The 15,077-nt window shown below is 35.6% G+C and overlaps 1 protein-coding gene across 16 annotated transcripts in view; it reads right to left on the bottom strand.

Moving 5' to 3' along the window:
- The window catches only part of MEF2C (myocyte enhancer factor 2C), a 135,907-nt gene that overhangs the window by 80,706 nt on the left and 40,124 nt on the right, over nucleotides 1–15,077 (bottom strand). For 2 of the 16 annotated variants that reach the window (XM_018072816.1, XM_018072819.1), the window contains exon 3: nucleotides 224–328. The exons of the other annotated variants lie outside the window; for them this stretch is intronic. The gene's annotated coding sequence lies outside the window, so the exon portion shown is untranslated. The remainder of the gene's footprint in view (nucleotides 1–223; nucleotides 329–15,077) is intronic. 16 annotated transcript variants of the gene reach the window in all.

The raw sequence follows: 15,077 nt of genomic DNA, 5'->3' as shown, positions 1-15,077 counted from the left end.
CTGAAATAGCACTGCAGGTTTCCATTATCCAAGAGAATTTAAAAAGAACTTTGTTGAAGTACCTCCACATAAAAGAAACCTTCCAACTTAATGATAAGGTCACATGCAAACAAATTGCATTTAAAGAAACACAGTGTTAGATGCTATTGTGTTATAGTCATCTGCATTTTTTCTTTTTGCAAAGCCAAACATTAAAAAAAAATAAATAAAACAGACTGCTTACAAAAAGAGGAACTTCATTTTTGGCGGGCTTCTGTTCACTTTGTGATTTGGCAGAGGCAGTGGTAGCTGACAGAAGATTGATCTGAGCCTTGAGAAGGGCAAAGAGCTATTGGACAAATGCAGCAGATCAGTTGACTGCTCCCATCTCTCTTTTGAACACTCACACACAGACATATAGGCACAACACATACACACACACATGCACACCCACTATTCCTGCTCTGCAACACAGAAGAATCTTGACAGAATGGCAGGAAACACGCACAGAGCGGTCAGGGAAGGATATGATGTCAGCAACCACGAACAATAAAAGGTGTAAAGGTGCTTCCTTCCCTAAACTGTTCCAGAAGTGCAAAATGGGAACCAAAACTCTCCACTTCCTTCTCCAAGCAGAACTGTCTGAATCTGCTCTGCTGCAAACCCCAGACAGAGAGTCCTTTGAGCAGTTACACCAGGGGCAATAAGAAGTATCAAAACATAACAGGAAAAATATTTAATTTATAAACAAGAGGGCAGCCAGAGAAAAACAAAGTTAAAATGTGCTAGAGTTTAACATTTTCATGGTTGCTTTAGGAAAGAAACAAACTTGCCATAGATGTCCCTGTTCCATTAAGCGGTTTGCATTCTGAAGGGATTAATTAGGTTAAAACTGAGAAAAAAACATTTTTTTTATTATCCTGATATAAGGAAACAAATAAAAAAAATGCTGTCCCCTTTCTCTTACCATTCTTTTCTTGGCGTTATGAAAGTAGCTTTTAAGGTCTATGAAATCTTTTTATGCAAGCCTGTTTTCTCAAACAAGTTTTCAATCATCATCTAAATAAAAAATGTGAATGAATTAAGTAAAAACACATCAGTTACTTTTCTGATGAAAAATTAGCTGCAAAAACTGCAATGTAAACATGAAAATTGACAGTGGGGAACCCATATTCGAATAAAATGGTCACTCAAATATTTTCTGTAAAAACCCTGGTTGACTATGTTCCATACACAGACGAAGACAACTACATAGTGAAGAAAAGACAGACATACTGTAGCAATTCAAGACATCACTTATTTGGGGTCTGTCACCTTGAGCTTGATATAGTTGAAGGAAAAGCATGAAGGGTGAAAATAATGATTATCTATCATGTTATCTGACTGAGATCAGCTGACATTAAAGATAGATGTGGTTCTTCACATTCACATGGTGGTTTGGCTGCATAGTCATTACAAAAAACACAGTTTGGACCATTAACAGAAAGGTTATGATAAAATTATATATGTCATCATCATGGCAATATATCAGTAAAGCAGCAGTGGCACGACCTACAGTATGGTTATCCAGGCAGAAAGCCATGCAACAAATGAATCTGAGTCATCTTAAGCTTTCAAACATCTGTCTACAACACTCTGATTTAGAAATTAAACATAACCTACACTTGTGTTTTGATCTTATGGGCAGGCTGCCATATGAAAAGATTGGAAAGGAGTTCATTTTAATCTACTAAATTTAACTCAAGAGATCATGCATTTTGCTACAGGAAATATAAACCAAATATTTAAGCCATAATGGATACACTGCAACAGATGAAGTACTACAGATTACTAGAGAGACAGTAAGTCAAACCAAAAAAGTCTGTACATGAAGAAAATATTTGTAAACTTTAACTATCAAAACTTATTCATCTTTTCAGTTATCTAACCTCATTCCTGACTTATGGCATGAGTTTAATTTATAATGGAGAATAACTCAAGGGCAATGAAGTTCTGCACCAAGGCAGGAGTAAAATGTTCATAAACTTGCTAACTGTGAAATCATTCCTTATAAGTTGTTAGTTAAAGGTTTTAGAGAAAACTTGACTCATTTGATCTGAAGTCATATTTCACTAATTTTACTACTGATTTTGACAGTATCTGCTGGATTTGTAAGATTATTTCAGCTGATACTCCATTTATTAGTTAATGTGCTCATGTGTAAAGGACAGAAGAATGTATTTATTTTTAAGTCTGATCTTCCGGAGTTATACCTTATTTGCTTTTCATGTTTATATTTTACCATATTCCCAATACAATGACAATGTAGCCATGAATTGCAGAAAGTTCCTCTTGCAGCCAAGTTACTGACTGTCAATCAATACCATTATTTGCATGCCTTGGAAGTGTCATGAGAATTCTAGCATTATGATTCTTTTTTTTTAGTTTGCACTTCTGAAGACAAGCTGTAAGAATGCTTCAGATAACTGTGGTCATTGTAACTTGTAACTCAAAACAAGTTATCTCACAGAGCAAGAACTTGTGCAACGTGGGTGGAAGAGTTTCACTTGCTCTTATTTTGCAAAGTTCCCCTGAAAAGTTTTTTGGGCAAACTAAGCATCATTGCCAAAATAGTGGAAAAGATGGCACTTCCTAACAGTAATCCTGCTTCACTATGTCACACAACACCCTGCTTTTTAATGGACTGAATTACTGAGACTTGAATACCCAGTCTGTAGCCACCTCTCAATTTAAGCAGATCCATGCCTATATGAAAAAGAAAGGAGTAACTTTATCTTACCTTCCAGTTGAGAGGCATCCACCCAGCACAGTGACAGGAGGATTTTCTGAATATTACATGCATGTTATACCAAACCTCGTCATGCTGATAAAGAACCATGATAAAAAACCATGACAGGAGGCCAAAGGCCTTCCAAGTGATTGTGGAATTTGCCACAGATAGTGAGTCACTCCTTGCAGCAGTGCACCAAAAGAAGAAACCAACAGCAATCTAGATGAAAACTGATTGCCTCCACCCCAGTAAGATATGAAGAAAGGACAACTTGGTTAAGTTAAAACATTTTTGAAGATGGTCATGATGAAGAAGAATATTTGATTTGTAAAGCAAAGAATGCATACACTAATGCATATTTTAAGGAAGTGAAATGTTAATATAAAATATGTATCAGTGAAGAGTCGGTTGGTTTTAAACTACAATGATCAGCAGGTGGTATTTCCATGCCTACCCATCACCCAGAAATAAAAAATTGGAAAGTAAATAGTTTGAAGAAAAAGTTTGCAGGTTTATGATTTGGTTCATGCTGTACCCTTAGCAGCTAGACAGACAGAATGGGAGTCTGACCAATATGTACAGAATAAGATCCATAAAGTTCTTCTGAGACTGTCTCAAGTACAGCAGTTTATCCAATTAGACAAGTTGATAATAAAAGGGAAAAAATAAAGAACTGAAAACTGAATCCCCTAATTGATCTGAAATGGAGACAGTACCTAGGAATGGGAACCTGTCTGAAAATGGAGTAGGGAAATTGGACCACTGCAAATCCAGCTAGGAGATTTGACAGTTTTGAGATAATAATTTGATTGGATTGCATTATAGTTAATAGATGTGTAATGAATATCAGGAAAGGTTTTAAAAATTCAGTCTGTCATTTACTGAGCTGGAGGAGATGAGTAAGCAATTCGGTAGTCAACAGGGTAAGATTTAGCACCTTGTGAGTTGAAAAGGTGTCTTAGAGCTACTCTGATCTGGGTCTATCTGTATTTAAAGACATCTTGCATACCAGGTAAGATGTTACCATTACAGTTTGGGAGCAGTCTTACACACAAATACAAAGGACTTTGGAGAGCGTTGGCTTATTACAGAAAAAGTCTAAGATCTACAGAACTGAGTCATTGCATCACCTGAAAGCAGTCTCTGACTGGTTAGATCTAGATGTACAGATTTGTTACTAGTGCATGTATGTGAGGAAGTCTGTGGTGAGGAACTTGAATCCCTAAAATGGCTATTAAGAATCAGGCGATAATTCCAGGTATTATTGGAAGAAGCTATGTACTGCAAATATCAAATCACAGCCTGAACTTGGGCACAAGCACTTGGCAATGGTGGTATCAGTGGCAGACAATTTTAGATTGTCCTCTATTGAAAAAAGTACGGATTGATTCTCAAAACGATCCTTTTCAATTAGACTTTTGATTACTTTCTGCTTATAATTTGCTGAATGGCAGAAAGCAAGGAAGCTCAGTACAGGCACTTAGACAAAGGAGATGGAGACAGTGTCTGAACTATGGTCAGTGATGAGTCTGGAAGCAACAGATGGAGTGGATGGAGAAGAGAATTAAATTTTGGGTGAACAGGTGGACTTGTTGATATCTACATAGACCTGGTGTTCTTCATCTTCATCCAAAAAGCTCCAGAGAAATTTTACACACTCTGACCCAGGATCCTCCCTTTTATCACTCAAAGGGCACTGTAACATGCCTATCTATGTTTAGCAATGCAGCTGAGTTCTCCTATTGCAGGTTTGTGCTGCACCACCACTTCACCCCTGTGTGGAGGAAAAAAGACTTGGATTGTAGAAACCTCATAAGCATAATTTTGAAAATGGATGTCTTATACATTTGCAAATGAATCATTTCAGGAAGCTTTTAGAGAAAAGAGAAAGCTTTTAGAAACACGATTTTTGTGGCATGAATAAACAGGACAAACCATGATAAGAACTCAAAGTGCCTTTAAATTACCGAGTAAATAAATGAGTGAGCACTGTATTTGGTTCAAAGACTAAGCTGAAAATTAGGAGGGATCATCCAAGGAGGCAGAATAGGGAAACAACTGAGGATGAAAATACATTAAAACTGAGAACATAGGTGCAGAAATTAACAAAAACTCAGATGTGAATAAGTTCCTCATTAAAAGAAAATATATACCTCTACCAGAGAACAGATTCCATAGAAATATTGTGAAGGGGTTGATGCCTTAAGCCCCTAATGTTTTTTATTTTTCTAATATTTGTAAGACTTGTAAGTTTTATAAGTAGTGGAAGTAGATTTTAAAAGCAGCAACCCCACCCTTCTTTGTCCCTTGTCCCTTTCCCTTTCTCTAGCACCCTTGTTTACACATTCCTTAACCCTCTTACCCCATTCTATGCTCCCTATATCAATCCTACTTCTGAATATAGCAGAAATGTTTAGTCTTTTGTCAAGGCAAGGCCCAGATTGTTGGCAGAACAGCATATCAGGGCCTAAACACAGAATACAGTCAAGAATTAGGTAACTATGTACCCTTTGTGCTCTGATGAAGAGGAAGGTGGGATGAACACGGGGTCCCAAAACCCCCAGACCCGTTTCTCAGGGGGTGGACCCGGGGCGGACCAGAGTAAAGGCCACAGGGTGGACACATCTGGGATTGGATGGATGGTATTATAAAATGCAACATCTCAGGCATGGCCAGTGCGCGTCTTGTAACATCTTAGCCTTGGCAAAATAAACCCTTTTCTTACCTCACCCCCAATTAACTGCTCTGGAGATTTTTTCAGCATCAAAATTCCACGGCAACAGGGTTAATAAAAGGAATCCTTTCCAACACAACCAAAGTGAGTGACAAAAATTGTCAAGGTAAAGCTTGATTGAAAGTGAAACTGTTTTGGGTTAGTGATGGGAAATATCCTGACAGGAAAACTGTATAAATATGTTAAGGTGGTAAAACATTTTAACTGGATGGGAAGTGTGGCTCATGGTGTTGCCATTTTAAGATTAATTTGAGTAGTGAATGGAAGATGAAAGAGATAGAAGGAATAGGATTATTGCTGGTAAGTGTAACTTCTGTGCTCCTATAGTCCTGAACATTGAAAAAAATATAGGAAAGAATTATTTTTTAGGAGTTTGTGATTTGTGAGGACAAGGAGAAGCTGAAAATGTTGAGATATTGGGAGAGAACTCAGTTATAGAAAATACAAAGAGTAGAGCTTGGAAATAAAACTAACACAGGTTTTGGAATAATGGCTGATGGGATAGGGAACTCGAACATTAATACTTGATAATGTATAATGAATCAATTCTCAAGTCTTGCTACATTTAGAGATTTAATAAATCTTCATAAACAAAAAATATTAAGGAAATATTTGACTCAGTTATCACTTTTCCTGCCCTAATGGCAATAATCCTGAATTTGGCTAGCTACTCAAGCCAAAACGGGACAAAGTCTCTTAAGCCTGTACTTTAATGTCGTTCAGCTTCCTATCAGAAAAATGAAGTAATTAAAAATGAGAGGATTCATGCAGGTGTCCCTGAGCCATGGAAATTCCTCAAATAATAGGATAAAACCTATTCAGGCTTGAAAAATTTGATTATAATGACTCAGGTATTTGTTTATTTATTTTCTACTATTAGATACTGTATGATGCAACCAGTCACCTAAGCCCATCACTGACTCACCAAAGATGGAATTAATCTCAGGCAGACAACACTTAAAATGTAGAGAATGTTACTGATTTCTATGTAGCTACTCCTTTTTACTAATACAAACATGAGAATAGATCCACCACTAGTACTGAAAAAGAAGTCAGACAAGCTTTATAGGCAGAGTTAGTACCTCATGTAGACTAACCAATTTGGAAAAAATAAATCACCTTTATGGTGTAGAATTCTTTGGCTCAATGTACCCAAATCTCATCCTTTTATTTCAGCTATGGAAGTTGGAAATTAAATATATTACCTCTGCCCAGAAATCATCTCTTATCTGTGGTGTTAGATCATTTCAGCTACAACTATACTACCAGAGAAACAGAACGTTGGTTTTCCTACAGCATAGACCTAAACACATAATTTTCACGTGTAAATACCTTTATTAGTTTTCTAATGCAACCTCACATCTGTACATCCTTCATCTGGTAATTTTTTTCTTAAAGGGGAATTCTTAGACACAGAGATGTTCTGCTTCTCTTTTTTTTTTTTTTTTTTTTTGTATATTCTGTTCTAGAAACACACTCTTTTTGCTTTAATTTCTTCCCAGAAATGTCAAGAATTAAATACAGTTGTTCTCAAATGTAGACTGCACAACACTGTGGAGAGCTGCTGAGCTGCTAGCAGTTCATTCATTTTGTGCGAATGCTAATATGATAAAAACTATTGACACTCCCTGAACTCAACTGCTTGCCCAGAGACAGATGCAGGCTTAAAATGAGGAGAAAGAAGAAGAAGGGGAAAAGAAAAAAAAAAAAGGCAAGGGAAATGTATCAATCTTCCCAATGACCATGACAGCTGAAAATCTACATCATTAATGCTTCCAATCCCACTCAGATAATTTTTTCTCCCAAGGACAAAAGGAGATGAAATGTGTGTCAGGTACATAATAAGGCTAAAAAAAAAAAGATAGTACCTGCATTTCACTGCAGAGGGGTGAGGAACCACCTCTGTGCAGTGTGTCCTTTCTAACGGCAAAGCTCATAAATTAGGACAGGTCGCTGCTTTTAAACATATAAAATACACACAATTTAAATAGAAACACATTAATTCAGAACAGATTTGCTCTAAAAAAAGGAAAAAAAAGAAAAGTACAGTGGCAGTATAGCAAAGTAGCATGATTACAAAGACTTGATACCTTTTACAAGCCACATGATAGGAAATAAACCTTGCACATATATTGTCTTGTGCCTCATGTCTGGAATTCTGCATGTTCAGGAGGAAGCATCTGTTGGAAAAATGGAAGGTTCTGACTAGCAAGAAATAACGTATGTGGCCATATCTCTTAGTGCTAGCACACCATAAATCATTTGCTAAAGCTATTTACTTTCTACCTCCTGGCTGCATCTTGATAAGGAGGATCTCTCTATGCTGTAAGATCTGAACTGAACTCTCACTGGTTTGGAATCAGAAAAAATGCATAAACAGATAAGGCTGCTTATAAGAAAAGAATTTGCTATGTAAAAAAAAAAGTAAAAAAATACGGGAGAAAAAACATTGCCTGAAACAATTGGCTTTATGCTGTCTGTTCAGAAAGAAGTTTTCTGTTGTTCTGGATTAGTGGGATATTCTACAAATTTTTTTGTTGTCCTTGGTGGCGGACAGACAGGCAAGCAATAGATATATTTCTGTTAACAATACTCTCATGAAGAGAGAAAAAGAGAGAAAATGGAGAAACCTAAAATATACAACACACTGAGGAGCTATGCTGTGATATGACAAAGACCTAAAAGAACTGCAGCTTCGTATCTGCATTAGTTACAAAGACATAAATAGCCTCATCTAATTTAGTGTACTGTTCAAACACATCGTAGTTCACATTCAGTTTTTGAAAACTGTGCTAGGTAACTAATTCATACTTTTCACATGAGGATTTGATCTTCTAATTTTTCACAGAATTGAAGTCTAACAGCTTTAACCTCAAGATCTGTAAAAGCAAAATTTCTACTGAAAGGGATGGTGTTTACCACACAGGTACACCTACCACTGTCTATAACTACAAAAGCCACAAATGAGCATCACATCCTGCTTACTGAACCTCAGCTGTAACCACTCCATTAGCACATGCATCTGGATTTATTTATTTCTTACACATATAAGACACAATGCATTTGTCAGTAGCCAATGTAAAAAGTAAGCATCCTTGACAAATATCAGAAGAAAACAGACATATAAAATGTTCTTAATTTGCAGAGGGAAAATACAGTGGAATTATCTTGATAGTCTCCATTCTATCTTGAATGAGCTTTTGTTTTTCTAAACAGATCATTGCCAGCATTGCTCATTTTATTATTAACGTAAAAGCATGCTGAAAAAATAAAAACATAATCAATAAAAAGATACATTAGCTAAATCTTTTTGTGGCCTTGAATGTACATTACGTTTTCTCAGAACTGGTACTTTTTGAGCTCTATTGATATGTAAGGTGGTTTCTGATAAAATATATTCTTAGAAACAGGCAGTCGTGGCAAAAGTAGCAGGCAGCATAGTGTAAAGAATTGGATTCAAGGTTGGGATGCAAACATGGCTGAGATCTGCTCCCTCTTCTGCCAAAAATATTTAATGTCACCTTCATTTTCTACTCAGTTTCTCTGTTGGAAACATGAGGATAAGAAACCTGTGGATTTGCTCGTGCAAATGTGCTAAAAACAGGGAATATTTATTACCCAATAGAGAAATTCCAAGGGCTTTCAGTCAATATTCTATACTTTTCATCTGGTATAATTAGTGAGTATGTAAACAAATAAAGCAGATAATGTAGCAGACTTAAAAACGTACAAAATCAATGTAAAGGGCAAGATTATGATAATAAATATATTAATATCTATATTTAAAATCACTAATTTCAGAAAGTTATAATTATCTGGTATACTAATGCATTTATATATGCATGCTGTTCTAGCTCTATCATCCTTTATGCTAATTTACATCTTCTTGAAATAAAGATATTTGACAGTACTGTCATATAAGGTCCACCATGCTACACAGCAGATTCATCAGTTTCCTGCTTCCCTCTCTCTCTTACAGCATCCTAATCAACCTAATTAAAGCTTAGTTCATTTGAAACCTCAGATGACAATTTGTTTAACTCTATCCCACTGTGATCTTTTTATAAAGAGAATTAAATTTGATCTTCTGACAGCAATTATTAAATGATCCCAACTGGCCCCAATTAAGACACAAGGCTCACAGGCCTCAAAATCCAATAAAGTGCCAAGCCCTCTCTATTACATGTATATCTCTCTTTACCTTGCTTTATTTTCCTAAAGTCAATTAAGCTCATCTTAGCAAGTGGATCTGAATGCCATTGTGTAGACTAATTCAAGATACAATGCATCAATTTACTTTCAGTGACTTTCTGAAATGGGGACAACACACTCAAAATCATCATTTTGAAACCCTTCTCTGACTCCATTCACCTCACTTTAATGCTCTTCACTGTGTTGCATATGACCTACAAATGCTTACTTGTAAAATACTGCCTCCAATGAGTGGGGACTAGAGAAACATATTAAATATCCATGGTCCCAGTTTTGCACTGCTTACAGTCCTCTTTATAGTAATACATCTCTTCTGTAAGCATTTCCACTTGGTTATCATCTCTCCGTTTCAGAAATTCAAAGAAATGTGACATTCATGTAACTTCTGAGGTTAACCTTTATTGCTTTTAATTTGTGCTTTAATTTTTCCACACATGTTCGGTGGTGTTCTGTGAAGAAATGTTCCCATGATTTCACACAAAGGCAGGTAGCCCCAGGATTTGGAACTCATTGATTGTGTGGTACTCCAGGGAAATAGCTGAATTAAAACCATCCTGATGAGACTGAAGTAGCTTCCATACACATCTGGCTCTTCTTATTCTAAACTCTAACACCTGTCTGGAAACTTAACCCTCATCTTTTCTCTGAAGAACAAATGGGACAGATTTATCTGCTGCCATTTGGTTTAGGTCAAAGCTGAGCTGTGTGGTGTTCTGCTAAATTAATTGCAATGTAATTGATACTGTTTGACACAGTTTTATGACCAGACTGCTCTCTCAGTGTTAAAATATATAAGATTTTGTATTTCTGCGCATTCGCTCTAAATACAGCTTTGAGTAAAAACATAGTAAAATACAGCACACAATTTCTGTCTCAGTATTTCTAATGAATCATTATATAAAATAAGATTACATGTACAAGTATTATCAAAAGATTAAGTACCAAGTAAAAATGCAGGAACATTGCTTCCATTGTGGTGATTTTTTTCCTCCATTTCCCTAATTTACATACTGATCAAATGTAAGCATGATTTTCCTTCAACACAAAAAAGACAGAAAGACACTAACTTTCAGTACACAATTTTCTTTACTAATGTGTAAGTTTATGTAAAACATAATTAGACACATTTCCTGTTGAGCTGGGAAAGATACTTTTTTCAGTAAAAATTTAAAAAACTAAAGTGATGCCAATTGCTTTGGAAGTAAAATCAATTTTTTTTTTTTAAAGAACTTGTAAATTTTACATTTAAGAATTAAAGAAAAATATTGATTTCAAAAATGAGGCAGCATTTTTACTTCTGGAAATGCTATATGACACCAGTAAATTTGAATGTTAACATGCAATAACAGTTTAACGAAAATTTCTAATTAGACATTGAAATGCCTGAATATTAAAAAAGATTTCGGTATACCACACTACTAATTATTTCTCATTGTATTCTAATGATCCCATAAAAGATGTTAATTTTAGCTCTTTTGCTAAAAACAGCAAATGCTGTAACAGATTTAGTGCAAAGAGCTGAAAATATCCTGTGGAAAAAACTCTGTACAGAGATCAGATCAACCCAAATCCTGCCATTACTCAGCACTGCAGTGACGTGCAGATGTTTGTAGTGGTTTAAGGAGCCGGCGGGGGCTGGAAACTCTACATACTCAACTCCAACATGATTGCAATTGAACCTCATCAAAGAGCTCATAATTTGTCACAGAAAACAGCCAATTAACATATGTTAGAAAAAGGCTTCCATAAAGATAATATATGATTAACGATCCAATGCAGCTGTCACAAATCAAAATTCTGCATTTTAAAAAGAAGTATCATTCTGGGTGTCTGAATGTTTACATGGACAATGGATAGTGTATTTTAAAAAGCTACAATGGAAAAAATCCCCTAGTTATAGTATTTGCTCCAGGTTTGGAGTTAGAGCTTAGGGAGATCCAGGTAAGATAGCACTACTTATAGCACTGGCTGTTTTCCTGTAAATAGTTAAGACCCTTGTCAAAACACAACCACTATTTTGTTGTAGCGCTGTTTTGAAAGACAGACCTTCACTGTGAGTGTGGTGGCCTTCACTGATGTACTTTGCTGTCAACACAATCATCTGGAAAAACAGCATGTCCTTTTTGCTACCAAAAATGCACTGTAAAGCTGTGCATTGTAGCCCCAGGGCCAGCGCTGTGATCCTGGCTATTCAAATGCACGGGCCTGAGTGAAACTGCACCCCAGTCAGTCCTTTTATTTCACATTTACACTGGAGAAAATGAAATCTGAATGCTCCCTGCAACCTTAATTTAGATAAAGAGGTTGATTTAAAATAGTTTACACATATATATGCATGGAAAGTGAAGCCTGTTGCTTTATTAAGACAGAACACTGTGATGCCTATTCTGAACAACTGTCTCTACTCCCTGTATTTTGCATAACAATATTTTAATTACTGAAACACTGCATAAATAAGCTGCTATTTTTTACAAACCATTATGCATTTTTCCTCATATCATTTGGGATCCTATGTGGCAGTCAGTAAACTCTTAAGTGACTTGAATCGTACTCTGTTTGTATGTGTGTGTCTATGTGAGCGTGCCTGTCCTTGTCTTGACTACATGGTGTTGTAAAAGGAAGTGCTTCCTCTTTTCTGTTTGAAAGAGACCCAAGAAAAACAAAGTTTTGAAACTCAGTAGTCTGACTGGACATTAATCAATGCATTTTAAAAAATGCCTTAACTCCTATTCAGTCATACATAATCATACGCTGATGGATAAAAGCAGGGACAAATTTTAGTCAGTGCTAACAAAGAACAACATCATGGAGATGGTATTCTCCAGAAGTGAAATGTGATTTTTAAGCATCTTTTCTTACCTTTAAAGTCCTTCAATGATTCAGAAACGCCGTTTCCATTAATGTTACAGGCTCTAGTTAGTGTCATCAGCACAAGTTAATTCTCTTAAAACAGTATTTATTATACTGTTACTGAAGTATCTGGCAACTTCAAAGCTATGGTTTCACAAGCCCTGAATAGGCACAGACTTTTGAATATGCTAAAACTTAATATGCCAAGAGGTCAAAAGGAAAACCTAAGTGTTTAAAGCTACTCATGTGTCTAAGACTGCCTCAAAAAGATCAAAACCACTGATATTTCTGACCCATTTACATGAAGCAAAACTAGATAATGCTTTTTAATATTCCTCACTGTCTCATTATGATAAAAAAAATCATTACGAATCACTGTCCCTTTTAACAAAACACTGTGAATAACATTAAGGTTATGCTGCTGCTTTTTTTTTTTTTTCTCCCTCAGGAGTGTGTTCATTGATTCCCAAGCAATCAGTAATATTTTTGATTAAGATCTCAGAAATAGCTGAAAATCCCACAGCTTCTCTACTATTGAAACTTCACATGTCTTTGGCTGTCCCCAACTAATGACAATAAACTATGCAGCCTCAAGGTAAAGAGATTAATTTCAATTTTGCAACGAATAGATAAAAAGACTGGACAAAATACATTCCATATCTACTACATTGTCATGTCTATAACATAAAATACACTTTTGGCCCTAGAGACAGTTTGAGAAGGGAATAATAATATTTGATGTGCAAAACGAGCAGTACTTAACAAATAATACAATAACCAAGAGTCAGATGAGAACTGTATATTTTTTCTCATACTTTTTTTTAGAATAAATGCATGTTTTGAACAAGACAGATTCAAGTTTATTATTTTTTCCTGAAAATAAACCTGCTTTAAAAAACTACTTCTAACAGTAACAGTAGAATAATTAAAAGCTAGTTCTTAATTGTATGGAAATATTGTGTCAGGGTGATTTCCTAGTCTGTAAAACTAAATTTCCCCTCTTCATAGGTAAATCAGATAATTTTACAATTAGAACATGCTCAAATGAGCAGTAAGTATCAGCGCACTGCTGTTAAGCAACATATTTTTCAAACAAATTTATCAAATTGTTCTGCTATTTACCATCACAATTTCTCTAGGTAAGAAATCTCCAGCATATGTTTATTTTACTTAGATATAACAAATTATGCATGATAAATGTTTTAAATATGTTCATCCTGCTATCTGTCTATGTTGTGCCGCAAAAATGAAAACCATCTGAGTCTGTAATGGCTTCTACTAAATGAAAATGTTGATAGCATGTCATAACCTACTTCAAAATTTTATAGGTTTTGTTACAATTATTTTAAAAATATGAATCTAGGCTTTGGAAACAGAGTTTATTAAAACAACATCCCACTTCCTGATTGTTTCTGTGCCTATGGAAGTCACTTGGAATTTTTCTATGTACTCTAAAATGCCGAGACTTTGGGAAAAAATTGAGAATACTTTATTAAATGCCCAAGACCACTCTAGTATCAAGGCTGCAGACTCTAAATGGTTTTAACCCACACATCTCTATGGTATTATCCCATTTAAATAAAAGATAATATGCTGAAGACTCTCTGCTAAGTCCATTTGTTGATTCTGGAGAGGAGAAATGAGTTACCATGATGCAGAAGGCTCTAAATCCTCATAGATTACAGGAATGTTATCCAAGAACAAAGCATCACAAAATAATAAAGACCCTGTATAAGCCATGTTTAATACAAAGGTGTTACTACTGTTACCTAGAGTTGAACACCATGGAGTCAAAGGCTTCATTATATGATTTTTTATGAAAAAACTATAGAACACGTTGAATATGTTCAAGTATAAATTAGGAATGTCAACAACTACAGCTTTCCTTGTTAAAATTCTTAAATTACTGAAAACTTAAAGGGATACTTTCCAGTAATTTTAATCATCCAGTATTTTCCCATACCAGCTCACGGATTTACTTTTCAACACCAGCAGCCTGAGACAAGAACTAACAGATTTATTTTCCATCTTAGAAGATCTTGCTGCTCAGTTGTCATTTTTTTCTTGGCTTTAATTGATGGAAGCAACTCTCTTGCTGGGTTATAAGTTTAGTGTGTCTTTGGGGCTGTTTTTTAGGCCAAATTTTTTATTTTTATACCTTTTGTTGTTGTTGTCTATTATCCTTTGATGTCAGATTTCCCCATAATTTGTTCCAGTTCCCAGAGCAGTTTCTTCAGACGAGAGCTACACATTAGAATGTCTGTAGCTCCTGCTGAAACCTTCTGCAGGGATAAATAGAGACTGCAGCACATCTACATGAGGTTGTTTCTCAAAACTCCACTGATGCATGACTCCGTGGAAATAACCACTGACAAGACATATGCAAGACATTGTGGTATGGATTCAGGTGCGTGCAGACTGGTAGTTGTCAGTCTTACAGTACAATACCTTGTCTGATAAAAAAACACGGAAATATGACATCAGGTATTCTTTTGCTATTTTGGTTAAGCCAATGCATCACTCATTTTCCTT

Source organism: Manacus vitellinus, unplaced genomic scaffold (assembly GCF_001715985.3).
Source record: "Manacus vitellinus isolate BGI_N305 unplaced genomic scaffold, ASM171598v3 scaffold_23_pilon, whole genome shotgun sequence".
Taxonomy (NCBI): Eukaryota; Metazoa; Chordata; class Aves; order Passeriformes; family Pipridae; genus Manacus; species Manacus vitellinus.
Note: the sequence above shows the minus strand (reverse complement) of the source record. Positions and strands in the feature narration are given on the sequence as shown.